The sequence below is a fragment of the Ambystoma mexicanum genome, chromosome 12 (assembly GCF_040938575.1).
Source record: "Ambystoma mexicanum isolate Mex_15411 chromosome 12, UKY_AmexF1_1, whole genome shotgun sequence".
Lineage (NCBI taxonomy): Eukaryota > Metazoa > Chordata > Amphibia > Caudata > Ambystomatidae > Ambystoma > Ambystoma mexicanum.
In genome coordinates this window covers 1,039,963,072-1,039,978,150 of record NC_090936.1, presented here as the reverse complement: position 1 = coordinate 1,039,978,150, position 15,079 = coordinate 1,039,963,072, and the positions used below count along the sequence as shown (strand labels likewise).

At 45.4% G+C, this 15,079-nt stretch overlaps 1 protein-coding gene across 2 annotated transcripts in view; it reads right to left on the bottom strand.

Annotated features, from left to right (window-relative positions):
- The window catches only part of GTF3C6 (general transcription factor IIIC subunit 6), a 183,101-nt gene that overhangs the window by 167,775 nt on the left and 247 nt on the right, over positions 1 to 15,079 (bottom strand). The window lies entirely within an intron of this gene.

The following is a 15,079-nucleotide window of genomic DNA, read 5'->3' as shown; positions in this document are numbered from 1 at the left end:
GAGCTGATCTAAAGAGTGCATGGCTGTGAGTTATTGTGTCTGTCTGTTTATGGGTTGAAGTATTTGCTCTATAATTGCATTGGTGATTTATGGTTGTTCTGTGCACTTTTCAGGGGAGAGCAATACAGTAAGCTGGTTTTCTGACCCAAACCAAAGAGTTCTTATGTTTTTTTCCAGCTTTCAGTTCAGTAGAACAGTTGCTAAAGAAACGTCTCTCAGCTTGTCTTTAGGATTAAAACAATGTCCTTGTCAGGCAGTCCATACAGTTTCAAACATATCCATTCTCCTGTGATGTATGCTGTACGAGTCACTGTTAAGTACCAAACCAACGTTTGTTCTTTGTCCCCTCCTGTGATGTTTACAGTTTCAACCTTGGGCAGGATCCAGGTCTCTTCAGCCTTATTTGCATTATTCCTTCTCTCACCCTTTTGAGGGGTAGACTGTTTTCAGTACCTGGGTGGGCATTGGGGCTGCTCATCCCTTCTGTCAATATCACTTTTTGCAGTGCTATTCAGCTTTGTTGATTCATCGCTTCTCTCTTCCCCTTCAGATCCTTAGCCCTGTGTGTGCATCGAACTCACTCAGTCCTGGATCATCGATTGCTTCTCTAACCCCATCTTGGGGTGCTCGGAATGTTAGGCCCTTGTGAGCCTTGGGCTTGCTGAGTCCTGGATAGTCTATTGCTTCTCTCGCCACCCTCCTTGGGTACTCTGCTTTTTAGCCCTGCGTGGTATTTGGGCTCGCTCAGCCTGCTGCGGTTTGTGGCTTTTCTCACCCACATATGGAATATTTGCTTCTTTATCGCCATGTAGTTTTTGGGCCTACTCAGTATGAGCTGGTCTGTGTATTTTCTTACCCCATTCTGGGACAATTATACCTTCACACCAGGATGGGCTTGATTGTGAGCTCACCTCTCTCCAATTGCTACCCGGGTGCTGCCGCGTACCTGCATTACAGTGGCACTACCCTGCAGTAGAGGTGGTTGTAATGGCCCTTACAGTGCCACGTCCGTGTCTTGGCTTCAGTTCACATGGTCTGCTATTCTGAAGCGTCTGTCTCTCTGTGTCAGCGGAATAAGACACCAGTGCGCCCAGTGTTGTTAGTTTTGGCTCGTGGTTCCCATATGCTTTCACTGGAGTGGCAGCACTCTGCGGGCTGCCGTAAAGCTCCTCTCTCCACGCCGACTGTGTTACTGTCAGCTCCTTCTGTGTGGAAGCGTGTCCCTATGTCGCGGGCCTGCACAAGCCAGCATTCCTCACCTTACGGTTGATTCTCTTCTCCTCAGTTGGCATTGGTGCTGTATTTAGGTTCCACCTTGGACCAGTGAAAAATATTCTATTGGTTTGCAGTTTCATCACAAGCAAGTTACTGGTACGGGTCAGAAACCAAGCCATTCACCTTAAAGGAGCTCTGTACCTCAGAACCATGGTCAGTTCCCATATATTCCAAACATGTTTGGTTGGGTCTTTGCAATGAGGGGTGGTGAAAGGAAATACCTGCTTGGGCCTTCCTTGACCTCAGTGGGTGTCACCCCAATGGGATCCTGCTTTCCCTGCCCCTAGGGAGGGAATTGCATAGTGGGCTCACCTACCTGGTACCAAAGGAGGAGCCAACCCCTTTGGGGAGAAGTGACAAATTACCACAGATTAGTAACAGCACATTAAAAAGCATAAGATTGTTTTAGTTATTTATTATTAATCAATTATCCCTTTAATGGTCTGACATGAACACTTCTTTGTAATTTAGCTCAATTATATTGTCTTGTTTTAAATCTTGTTGTGACTTGACTTGCTCTTTGTTTGAAAATACAAGTCTCACTGATGCTATAAACGCTAATAATTACTTTTGATTTGATAACTACACTTTTTAGTCAAATCTGCTTACGGCAATAGGCTCAAAAATAAAGTGACGTTTGTAATCTTAAGAAGCAGTACATTTCGAGCATCGTGAAATTTTTATTTTTTATTACTGTTTTCACAGTACAGGTTGGATCAAAAAACAAAAATACAAAATAATTTCCACAATGATTTGCCAACATTGATTTCTTCCCCCCGTGGGACCTTTGTGTTTAAAACTTTGTACATCGGGCGTGACCAACCGGGAAGACCATGCAAACATACTCTCTACAAGCTCCATGAAGACTAAGGCCTGTCGGAGCCCTATATCCCACCAAATTAAGATTTGAGGGGCTGCACACCCGGATGCTACCCAAAAGACCCTATGGTGCACTTATTTAATGAATCAGGCTGATTGGATCGAGCAAATTTGGAGACATGCGGCCTCCACATAGCTATGCAGCAAAAAACAAGATGGTGCCTAGATCTGATCCTGATGAGTGGAGAGCTTGGAAGTGAAGAAGACTCTGGTGCAAGGTTATCCCACTGTCGGGGGGAGGAGTGCGGAGAGTGTTAAGAGCCCTGCTTGGTCCCCGGGAACGCTGGGGAACAGCCTAGAGGGCGTACAGTGATAGCGTGGTGGGGCGATATCGAAACCGCACAAAGTCCTGAGAGATGGAGACAAAGCCCAGGTGCTCTGTGAGGTTCTCCGTCCGACATGAAAGGTAACATCAGGAGGAGCGGTGTCAAGAGTCTGGGCACACTAGCTAACATACTCTGGGTCTTTGAGGGTTTGTCTACAGCAGAGAGTTTTTAATCGAGTGATTTGAAAGTACCACAAGATGAAAGAGGGACTATCAGGGAATGATAAGAGGACTCTGGTGAGGAGACTAGGGGTTGGGCTCGAGAGAGTGTAGAAATGGCATGAAGGCATATATTTTCCCACCTGTTCTGGACCATTACGTGGGAGTGAGCCCGCCCTCACCTAACCATGGTGCAAAAACACGCAGGGTAGTCCTCCAGACCCGCGAAATGTATACGAGGAGGCGACAGATTCTCACACCTAGATGAGTGGATATATTGGATACTGGGGGTGAATGCACTACCGAGGGGGACTGAGAAGATTGCGAGGGTCCAGCACAGAAGTGATTATGGCTAAAGCAGCCAAAAACAGAAGGGAATGCAATCGGGGGACATAAAAAGTCTCATGCAGGTGCAAGATAGCATGAAGAAATACCAACAAGTGACGTTGGCGCAAGTGCACTCCCCAAATCCTCAGAAGCATATTGAGGACCCCCTCAGCTACAAAAGCCGATTTAGAGTCCATGCTAGAGAAGATTAAACAGGAATTGAAAGACAACGCAACTACTCTGGCCAAGTCAATGGAGGACTTCGAGAAGTATGTAAGAACAGCTGAATCTAGGATAGAGGAAGTGGAGGCTTCCCTTTGCGAACAGGTGCAGGAACACACAGAGTTCACTGAGAGAGTGAAGGGACTCCAACATCAGATGGAATTTGTACTAGCCAAACAGGAAGATACAGAAAACAGGAGGAGAAGGAATAACATTTGGATACAGGGAATCCCAACACAGATCACAGAGTGAGAGGAGTATGTTATAGCATAATTAGGCGAGATCATAGAGGGGGTGAAGATGTAGACATCGTCCTGGATCGCACACATTTAGTCTTCTCTAGGTTTCAGCAATGGAATGATCTGCTCCCTGATGTTATTACACAAGTCCACTCTTTTCAGCCTCAGGAAACGATTAGGAAGAAAGCCAGAACTAAAGAGAAGATTCTCTTTAGGGAGGTCACCATTTTAATCTTCCAGGATCTAACCCAAGCAACACTCCAGAAGCGGAAAAGCTTGCAACTGGTCACGGCTGGCTTAGAGAATGAAGGCGTGGAATATAGATGGGCACATCTGTACAAGTTGATATTCAAATACAGAATCAAGAGAAGGAAGAAGAGGTGGCAGACTTACTGTACTGGACTCATCAATCCGTAGCCAAGATGCAGAGGTCTTGCCCAATAGAGGAGAGATGCCGAGATGGATGTGTGTGCCGGGGTGAAGGAAGAGAGTATGCGCAGAACAAGGAGGGGAGAGATTGCATGATGGGACTTGATTTTCAGGGAGACACAACACCCCCTTCACCCCCAACAGCAGCGGACCATCGGAATAGGAATGCGCTGGGGAGATTGTTCAAGAAATTGGAATTGATCAAGACGTGTCGATTCTTCCATCGCCACGATTCTTGCATCAGGAGGATCGAGAATATAAATTTTCCTCTGCAGTCCACAGGGGATATTCCAGGATTTATATGATTTTGACCTCTAGTGCCATGGGTAACATCAGTGGATATTGGGATCAGTTGTCTCACGCATCATCCTCCGGTCATGGTAAAACTGTTGGCTAGTACCTCCCAAACATCGGATAGGAAACCGTGGCATCTGAATAAGATAGTATTAAATAATCTGGCTATACAGGAAGTGCTCCAAAATTACTTCACAGAGAGCCAACTAGAGGGGATGGATTGAAGATTAATATGGGATGAGAGCAAATTGGTGAATAGGGGAGGATTTATAGGGAAGTCAGCAGTGTATATGAGTGCCATAGAATGTTTGAGGATAGAATTGGAAGAGAGGGTTCAAATTTCAGAACAGATACATAAGTAGAACGGAATGATTAAAGCCTTGAGAACTTTGCCCAAAGCTCTCTCCCAACTTGAGATGTGCCTGGCCGATTGGTCTGCTCAGATGATCCTGTGAACTAAACAGGCATACTATATATGGGGTAATAAGTCAAATAGCTTTTTGGCAGGTAAATTGCATAAAGTGAATATGAGTATTATATTACAGAGTTAAAAGGTGAGAAGGGAGCCTTGCAATGAAGCAAAAGTAACAGCTATGGAACACTTTGTGGGAAAATAAGGAGGCAGGAATAGATGGATCCGGGGATCCCAATAAAATTAAAAAATAAAAATAAAGGAGGGTTGTCTATCAGGTAAATCGCCCTAAAACATCGAGAGTGGATTGAGATTTGCTAGAGAGACCCACAATAAAGGGAGAAGTGGAAGAACAATTGATGCGCTACCCCGTAACAAAACCCATGGCCCGGATGGGTTCTCCAATGCTTATTTTAGGGCTTTTAAGGGGTCCTATTGGTTCCTTGTGATGCTGGAAATGCATCGGAGGGACAGGACCTCGGTATCCTTGTCCTTTACTGCTTTTTATCTTGTGTTTTGTCGTGTTTTTCATGCAGGAGTTCATGTAGGACTCCTGGCGGTGCAGCTCTCTTTTGGTTTGGTGTACAGTAGGGGTGTCATGGTATTAGTTTTATGACGGTACGATAACCTTCTTGCCAAATGACGGTATATCATGGTTATCGCGGTATAGCAGGTGGAGTTAACTAATCTTAACAAATATTTTCTAAAAGGTCATAAACTGTCCGATTTTATCATCATCACAAACAAAACCAGGCACCCAGGACCAGAATTGGGCTTTTCAAACATACTTTCCACTGAAATGTCACCCCTTGCTTCCACCAAACACAAACACACGTGTGGAGAGGAGGAGGGGAGAGCCCTGCTGCGACTGGCAAAGCAAACTGAATAGCTTTTCTTACGTGGTCATTTAGGCTTTTGGCTCCCCCACTGGCTACTGGTGAAGATGAACATGTTGCCATCTTGATAACATGCACGCCACAGATCAATCGAGGCGGATTGTAGTATACGTGTGTGCGCATGAACACACACACACACACACACACACACACACACACTCTCTCTCTCTCTCTTTATGCGACAGTCTTTAGTTTACTTGCGGGCCAAAAGGTGTTCAGTAAACAGGGACATGTCACCTTTGGTATGGCAGCAGTGAATACCCACAGAGATGAGTGAATTTTGCAGTGTGACTTATTATATGTAAATTCAATGATAGAACCAGGGAAATCCCCCATTGTCATATGTTTAGCAAACATTATCCATTATAAATATATAAACCCCAAAGCCGCCATCCCAAAGTAAACCCTTTTCCTTCTTGGCACTGTATTTATTCTTCCTATTGCTAACATATTGATTGTGTCAGGCACGTGTGGTTTATGGAATGGCATTAAAAACTGCTCCAACTGAAACTACTTGGCAGATGGCACATCCAACAGTGCAAGACCAAGACTGCGCAGCACTTGCTTTCTGCAGCCTTTCCAAATCAGACTGAAAAGCACACTTAACGGTATAAACGGTATAAACAATGTGACCGTTATTGTTGGTCAATTAAGTGGTTCACGGTATCTTTAACGGTATACCGTTACATCCCTAGTGTACAGACCCATGGGATACCCTTGTGGCACCCATGGGTGGGGGTGCAACCTTGTGCCCTTAGTGTATGTTGGTGGCCCACAGAGCAAAGTATGGACTGGTGGCAGCTCCATGCTGAATTTGACAGGTGCTCTGAGTATCCTCCATTTTGGGGATGCCCAAGCCCTGCCACTGGAATCAGCTGATTCCTGATAGGAAACAAGATGGCCCCTGTGGCCTCTTGCTTTCTATTGCCCGTTACCTTGTTTTCCCAAAGTCCTGGGAAGCCCCGACTCTGTCCCTTCCCCCTTACTGGCTTTTGGGGGCGGGGGGGAAGTTCCATATAGGGTGTTGTTGTGAAGTCCAGGCTAGACTGGCTGGAGCCTTCCCAGTGAATGTATGTTGTGGGTACAAGTGTGGGTGGGACCTGGGTGAATGGAGTCTGTGACGAATATGCACTTCTTGTTGTGGATGTCTAGTTTCTGGTGTTTGACACAATGACTGAGACAGCCCTGCCCGAAACTGGTATGAATGGAGTGTTGAATGGCTGGGTACTTGTCCCAATAAACATAACTTGTGAGTGTCTGCAGAGAAGTGAATGGCCTGAATGCACTATGCACCTGATTGGCTGCCTGCCTGCATGAATGCCCTTCTGACCGAGTCAGGGCTTGATTGTGACCCAGCAGAATGAATGGGAGATCAACTAGTATATCTGGGGTGCAAAACAGGGGGGGTCTGGGAAACTCTCTACCAGCACGAACACAGCCCGTTGACTTGTTCTTGGCCGAATGGCCCCTGGGAGAGTCTCAACCAGTCCAGAACCCAAATAGAGAGACACAGCTTCACCTCACTGATGATGCCCAACTGGGCTGAAACACGTTTATGGGGTTGCTGTGGTACTCTTGTTCAGAGGAGAATTGCCCAGCATTTCGGTGATGGACTGCCCCTGGGCAGGACAAAGACTGATATGTGGGGATATTTCTTCTCTGTGAAAAGAACAGTGAGCTAAAGACTTGGTTGAGACTCTCCCAGGGGCCATGCACCCAAGAACAAGTCAATGGGCTGCGTTTGTGCTGATAAGAGAGTTTCCAGACCCACCCCCTGTTTAGTATATCTGGGGGCCTCTCACTGCTAGAATTCGTATTCAGAAGCTGAAGTCCAAACTACGAAGAGTAACTGGAGTGAAACTGAAGCTTGACCTTGAAGCCCTGCTGGAAGAGAAGAATTGCCGCTGCTCTGCATCACTCGGAAAGCTGCTGTGTCTCCAAGGACTGACCCAGAGAGGACCTGGTTAGGCGCCCTCTTCCCGAGCTACGAGGGACCATCGTGCACTGCTAATCTATGCCAGCGCTCCCTGGTAGACAGACCTATGAAAGGCTGCCGACCGGAGACGGGGACCGCCGCGGAATCACAAGCAGAAGCGCCCAGACACTTGTCCATCACCGTTGATGACTGCCACCGTCGACCGTAGCTGCCGTGCTCTCTTTGCCTAGGTAGCATTTTATCCAAGGACACTCTCGCCTGCACTGTTGACCGCTTTGTCTCGTCGGAGAAAGTTGAGGCCACTGACGCGCCGAGGAGCATCCGCCGGTGTGTTTCCCACCACCTGAAGACCGCAGAGTCGCCGACGACCCGACGCCCTTGCTGGGCCAACGTTTTTAAACTCTTTGCAGTCCTGAACTATTGTCACTGAGGTGCCCTGCATGCCTCTTCCTTGCAGGACGCCAACACTCCGTCGTCGCCGAGCACCACTAGGAACGAAGCTGCCACCACACTGTCGTCGTTCACCCTTTTCCTCGTGGGATCTCGACTATCCGTGGCTCCTGCCTTAAAGGGAGCTGCTCAAGGAGGATCCGTCGACGACCCGACGACAAACTCTGCTATTCCAGTTAAATTGGGGTTGTAGAACTATATTAGAAGGAAATAAGACTCTTGTGAACAATATATGGACTGGGCTTGTATGATATCTATTTATTTACAGGTTGCCCAGGTGGTGTCACGATTCTCGCCCAAAAGCCCCTCTGGCAAACCCATTGGCCAGGTGGAGTCAGGACTCAGGCCTCTAGAGCCTGGCATCCTCTTCAAAAGCCCTCATGGGGCCAGTCCTGGCAAAGCATGAAAAACAGTGTGCTTGGGAACTACTTTATTGTATTGTCAGCCAACATGGAGGCATCCACATAGCTTGGTTCCTAAGAACCAAGCTATGCGGTCTAGTGTTTTGGGTGTGGTAGCCTAGGGACTACTTTACCTGGACAATTTTGTAGGGGCTATTTAAACCATACCCGAGCAAGACAATACGTTTTGCGTTACTTTGCAGCTTGCAACGTGACGCTCACCATGTCCAGCTATTCCCTCGAACCTTGGAGAAGCAGAACCTGCAAGGAGACAAAAGGAACATCATTAGCAGCAGCCTCTTACCTGCAATCTTCATCTTTAAACACTCGCAGCTACTGGGAACCGCTTCTTCGAATCTGCACGCCTCCCGGACAAAACGACCTGAAAGAGGAAGATAGAGGCAACATTAAAGCAGTAGAGACATTTACAAATTACGAACTGCTCAAAAGGCTTACCTGGCTGGTCGCCTGTCGGCTGGCACCACTCCGGACATTCCACTCGCGCTGAAGAACACCGCAACCTACAAGGAAGGAAAACACAGGTCAGCAAAGGCAAGACTTTGCAGCGCTGTGCATAGCGCTTACTCACCGCATCATAGCACTCTTAATGCGCCATCATTTACCAGCGGGGCTCAACAAAGCCAGTTCGCCGCGCTGAAGTTCTGCATACCTAAGGGAGAAAAAAAAGAGACATTTTAAACAAAGAAAGGCATGCAGGATAGCAACAAAACTAAAGAACAGCAATAAGACCTACCTGAACAATATCACTCCGCCCATGAAAGACAACGCGCCCCTGCAAAGAAGGCAGGACGGAGAGCACGCCTAATTCTACCACAAGGTGAGGTGAGGGCGCCAGAGGGACTGAAATCATACGGGGGTGAAGGGACGATACTTACCCCAGTCAGTCAGTCTTGAACACAGTCCTCCTGTATTTTCAGGCAGAACCTTCCCCGCAGACCACATCAGGGCAAAGCTGAGCAGCATACCAGCGAGTACCCGGCTGGGTGGCGTCCCTGTGGATACCAGGTGAGCGTAACAGGTCGGGGGGGGGATCTCCACACAGAATTGTGCCTAGTTGGTAGGGGCCAGTATTCTGCCAATTGTTCTAACCAACTGCCTTCCTCCTATTTCTATTGTTGGTTTCCTTTATTGAGTGATCTGTGTGACATTTGACCAGAGTATAGTTGATGCACTTTAATGAGATCTGATAATAATTGTGGTACCACTTAGAACTGTATATATTTGCCATTATAGATTAACTAAGCACAAAGTGAGTTATGGCGATTGTATATAACCTTGAACTTAATTATATAAAGACTGTGTTTTAACTAATACAGTGTGGACGTTCCTTTGTGGAGGCTTGGGGACTACACTGAACTTAAGAACCAGCCTGCATCACATCCTGAGAAGCTAGGCCTCGATTGCTCGTCCATTGCTACCGTAATAGAGAATCTTGGCTGGGGTACTCTGTGCCTCTCCTCTACCTTATAGAGAACAGAAGCACAGACCCCCCCCCTCCAGTCTTTACACTCCTCTAACAAAGTTATTCAATACAACCTCAGAGAAGGGGCAAGCATTTCCAGATATGGCATTCTCCACGAAGATCCTGGTGCATAAACCTGGGGCAGATCTGAGTGATTGTGCCAGCTATCGCCCAATATTTTTACTTAATGGGGATGCCAAATTGTATGCCAAGATTTTGGTGACCTGATTGGGGCCAATCCTTCCAGAGGTGATACACCCGGACCAGACAGGATTCATAGCCGACAGATCAAACCATGATAATATATGTAGAGCGATAAACATCGTGGACTTGGGTAGACGTTTGGGGCAGGAGATGACAGTTGTGGCGTTACATGTGCAGCAAGCATTCGACAGTAAATTGGAATTTTATGTCTGCCACATAAAAGGCTTTTCAACTGGGTCCCAAAATTAGGGAAATGTTATTGCCAAGTTTTCGGTTTCCGACAACAAGGACAAACGTTAAATGGTATGCTTCCCCCCGACCCATACTACCAATATCGAGAGGCCCGCCACAACGATACCCGTTGTCTCCCTTGGTCTTTGCAATGGCTATGGAGCCCTTAGCGTGTCTAATCAGAAAGGAAGAGAATATTTTGGGAGTGGGGGATTGGAGAAGAAGTTGGAGCTATATGTCGGTGATGTCCTACTTTTTCTGGTGAAAGTACGTTACCGTTAGCACTGAAAAAGATCAAATGTTTTGGCTTGGGATCAGGCTTCATGATAAATTATGGGAAGTATATGGGACTTAGTATAAATTAAAATAATAGGGGAAGTAGGTAGGAGGTTCCCCCTGAAGTGGGTAGCAAAGTACCTAGGGGAGAAGCGGTTGTCACCATATGAGGGGCTCTATAAAGCTAATATGCCGGGCATATGGCAGCAGTCTAGGGAGGATTTGCAGGAACTGTTCTGGCTAGCTAGAATCGTAGCAGTAAAAATGACGTTACTTCCCTGACTGCTCTATGCATTTTGTGCCGTTCCAGTGATGATCCCAAGAGCGATGCTTGATAGGATGCAGGGGGAGATATTTATTCGGAACAAAAAGCATCAGAGAATAGCCAAAAGAATCCTGACGATGGCTACGTTTCTAGGTGGTTTGGGTAACCCAGATATCAGGCAGTATTTGTAGGCTGCCCAGCTTGCACTCATGCTGGAGCAGACTGACACAGGGAAGTAAAGGATGGAAGGCTTTGGAACAGGGAGTCACATCTATTCCCCTAAATAAACTTCTATTTCTGGAGGAGACTGTGCGCCAGGCTGTAGGTCATCTTCTTAAAATCGACTGAATGTTGTCTATCCCACTGGTATACAGCCTTCAAATTTAGAAAAATCACAAATTAGTCGCAACCTAGATTTCACACCGGGAATGAATGCTACTTATGTAGCGAGCTGAGAAAATAAGGGAATCATCAGACTCATGGATCTCTATAGAAATAGACCAGTCACATTTGAGATGTGTAGGGCATAATACTTATTATTTTTTTTATTTGTATTGGTTTATTACAAACCTTTAAAAAGAAATAAACAAAAGGCCAAAGGCTAGCAAGCAAGTTTGAGATACAAGTGTTTCGCCAGAATTGAGCAAAGGGAAGGTAATAGACATAATACTTATTGAAAGAGTGGTTCCGATACACCCAAAACAGAACGCTTCACCAAACTGAGTGTAGGGTACACACGGGATCAGAGATTTCGTTAAGAGATGGGATTGAGAGGGGGAAGATCTCAAAGTTGTACAGACTGTTGAATCATGATACTCCCGCTGATAGGCTACCTTACATGGACAGATGGGAAAAGGAATAAGGGGTAACTATTGCACGAGAGGATTGGGAATGCATTTGGGAAGGAGCACATAGAGCATCCAAATGTAGCATGATAAAGGAAACGGTACAAAATTTGATTCAGATGGCATCGAACGTCTCAGCAAATTAATACATGCTCTTGCGTTGCTGGAGAAGATGCAAGAAACTGGAAAACGTATAGGAAAAACTGGTGGAATTGTAATAAATCCCAGATCTTCTGGTGCCTATTAAGGAAATCATGGGTAGACAGCTACCCCTGGATCCTGTAGTAGTGGTTTTGGGGAATGTGGCAGAAGGTTCTTACGAGATGAAGGGTGCAACGGCGACCCCGATTACCCATATGATGAATGCGGCCCCATCTACATTAGCCCAATTCTGTAAAACGAAAGAGGGTCCCATTATTGGTCAATGGTGGGTCAAACCATGGGGAGTCCTGGCAATGGAAAAGATAATAGCCCTGACAGCAGGGGGCTTGATGATCTTCATGAAGGAGTGGGTGTCTTTCCAGGAATATGTTAAATTTTCTATCATAAGCCAGATATATTGAAGAATTTCTTCATCTGCTGATAAGAGGGGGCATTTGTTGAAGTGAGGGAACTAAGAGATATTAGGGAGGAGGGGGAATGGAAAGCCTTGCCTATGCCTACGATATGGCCCTATGTCGACCTTGTAGGGGAAGTAGCAGTCTTAGGTATTGATTATTCATAATAACACTGAGGCATAAGTGAAGAAATGGAGTTACTGCTCTGCCTCCCAGCAGGGAAAAGAATTGTTTAATAAAGAAAGCTTGTAAAAAAATAAAAATAAAAACACAAAAACAACGTTGTACATCAAGAGTTAAATATTTAGATAAGATTGTGTTCCGTTTATGGAATCAATTGTCTGTATAAAATCACTAGCATCATTAATAGAAGATCTATGCTGCTGCACCAACAGTTTCAAATAATGATTTACGCAAATGGCCGTTTGCCTAAATATACCATGTCTACTTAAAACAACCAATATTTTCTTCGTGGTTGTGATAGTTTTTTGTGACCTTGAATGCAAGACAGGGATTCTTCATTATCAAGAAACTGCTGATGCCTCTTGAGATGCACCCAATGCCATGTCTCACTGGTGATATTGTCAAACAATGCTCAATAGTAATGGGTAGGATATGCTTACAATTTCTCTGTTATGAATCAGCCTTCCGTGCACAGTATGCATTATCCAATAACTAATGTTGAGACACGTGCTTCAGTCTTAAATGCATATTCTCTTTGAGGTTTTGGACTCTTAGTATTGTTGTATGGAGAGTTAAATATCTTTTACAATCAAAATTTTACAAATATATATAGAACTGCACCCTTGCCAAGGAAACAGTCCCTTTCCTTAGTTACAACACTAGCACTGAAACAACACGTCCAAGACGTTTGACACAGCGGCACAACTTAATACTTTCTACTATTGTGAGCTTCTTCTGGGCTTTGTAATATTATCTAAAGGCATTTCAAAATATCCATGTTAAATCAAACACCAGACGTTTAAACAAACTTATGTTTAATAATCCCACAGAACATCACACTCCTAGCCCGATATCACATTATTCTTTATGCGCTCTGCTCCAACACACTGTCACAGCAATCCCACCAGATACTACCAACTAAACCCAACTGGATGGTCGCTGCATTATGCCATGCTTCAGACTCCATGTAATACCATTGTATCCCATGTTCAAAACTACAAAAACCTCCAGCCATGCCCAGAAAGCACCACAACACTGAAAACTCACCCACCACAATTACTCCTTCCAGGAAAGTTGTTGTTTAACACCTTGCTTTATCTAGTATTGAAGAAGCTGCTCCAGCTGTTGTTAACCACTATGTTCGGATCTGATCAACTGACCCAATAATACATTCCGTGTTTACTGTAGTTCATCCGCTTTCTGCATTTACTATTGCACCACTAGAGTAGCAGTAATCTGTTTCTATGGGGAATAGGTTGATCCAATGCAATAATCAAAGTTGAAGCACACACTGATAAGTTTCCAATGGCTCCATGATATATGATGTTATTTATAATGCGCTTAATACCGAGAGGTTTATAAGCGTGGACACAACCTGTGGTGCTCTCTATCGTCTTGCTTCCAAGGCGAGCATGTTGCCCCGAGCTATCCTCCCGGGACAAACCATGGCTGAAGACAGCTCGTTGTGTTTATGCTGCAGATATCAGTGCACATATCATATTCTGCAGATATCAGTGTTAAAGGGCTATATCATAGTACCCAATCCTGGCATGGCCAATTCAACCATTCTCCAGTCTGAGGTTATTTTTGTATATAAATATTACAGTGAAACAAAGCAACAGATCATCAAACCCCAGATAAATGTATTTTCAATATGCAGTCTGGATGCAATCAATATTATGTCAGACCATGCGGAATGACATATTTTCAGGGTCTTGTAGAGGGTTGTTTGGGTCAGGCGGCAACTGCTTTCGGCCATATAAAAATTTAGAGCATCCAACTTAAATGACTGCCTGCAGCGTTATGTTGGGATACGTAGGCATACCACATCACCTCTAGCAAGTGTCCAGTTTGTCCCACCACAAATAAATTATCAACACTATTATACATCACTTGAGGACAGTTGTGAGCAGAGACAGCATATGCGTAAAGGTTATTCAAGGTAAGAGTGCACACAGCAACGTCATAACTGTAAGTGGGCAAACAGCCACGTGAAGGGGGGGATGGGTAATCCCTCATGCAACAACTTGGGACCCACTTTCTAAAACTGACGCTCTGCCCAATTTAGAGACTGGCTCCTCCCCGGCCTATTGGGGTCCATGGGCAGGGACGTAACGAAATATACATGGGTGTGGCTAACTGGTGATGGGAGGGACCACTTCCTAGACTGGGCGTGGCAAACTTGGAGGCTGCACCCTCTCTGTTCAACCCCAAGGGATGTCTGGCATGGGGCCCAAGTATCAAATGGTAGCTGCTCAGCATTACACATCAATTCACTTAAACATCCCTTTCACCATACACTCAATCATTTACACACACATTCATTAATTACATACACACTCCTTGCACACATTATGAGATCAAACACAACACTCTTTAACACCGCTACTTTCAGAAAAGGCTTACCTCACATCTCAGTCTAACTAAAAGGAAGGGTGCACATCATCACCCGACCCTCAGTGCAGTTCGCTCACATTCCGTGAGGAAGGGGCTGATATGTGTATTTGATTTTTGTTTGCCAGAGAGGTGAGGGAGCCATTTCTTGAAACCAGCAGCTCTAAAGTGTTGCTGTGTTTGTGCAAAGACATATATCTACACGAACACAGTAACACTTTAAAGCCGCCGGTTTCAGAAAAGGCTACTTTCCCCACTCTCCAACAAAAAACTATTTCGAACAACACCATTGAGCTAATCGGGCTCAGCTTACACAATGACGTTGCGAGACTGTGCATGGGGGAACACTGTGTGCTTATTTTGAGAAATCCCTTGGATAATTGCAGATATTCAACGA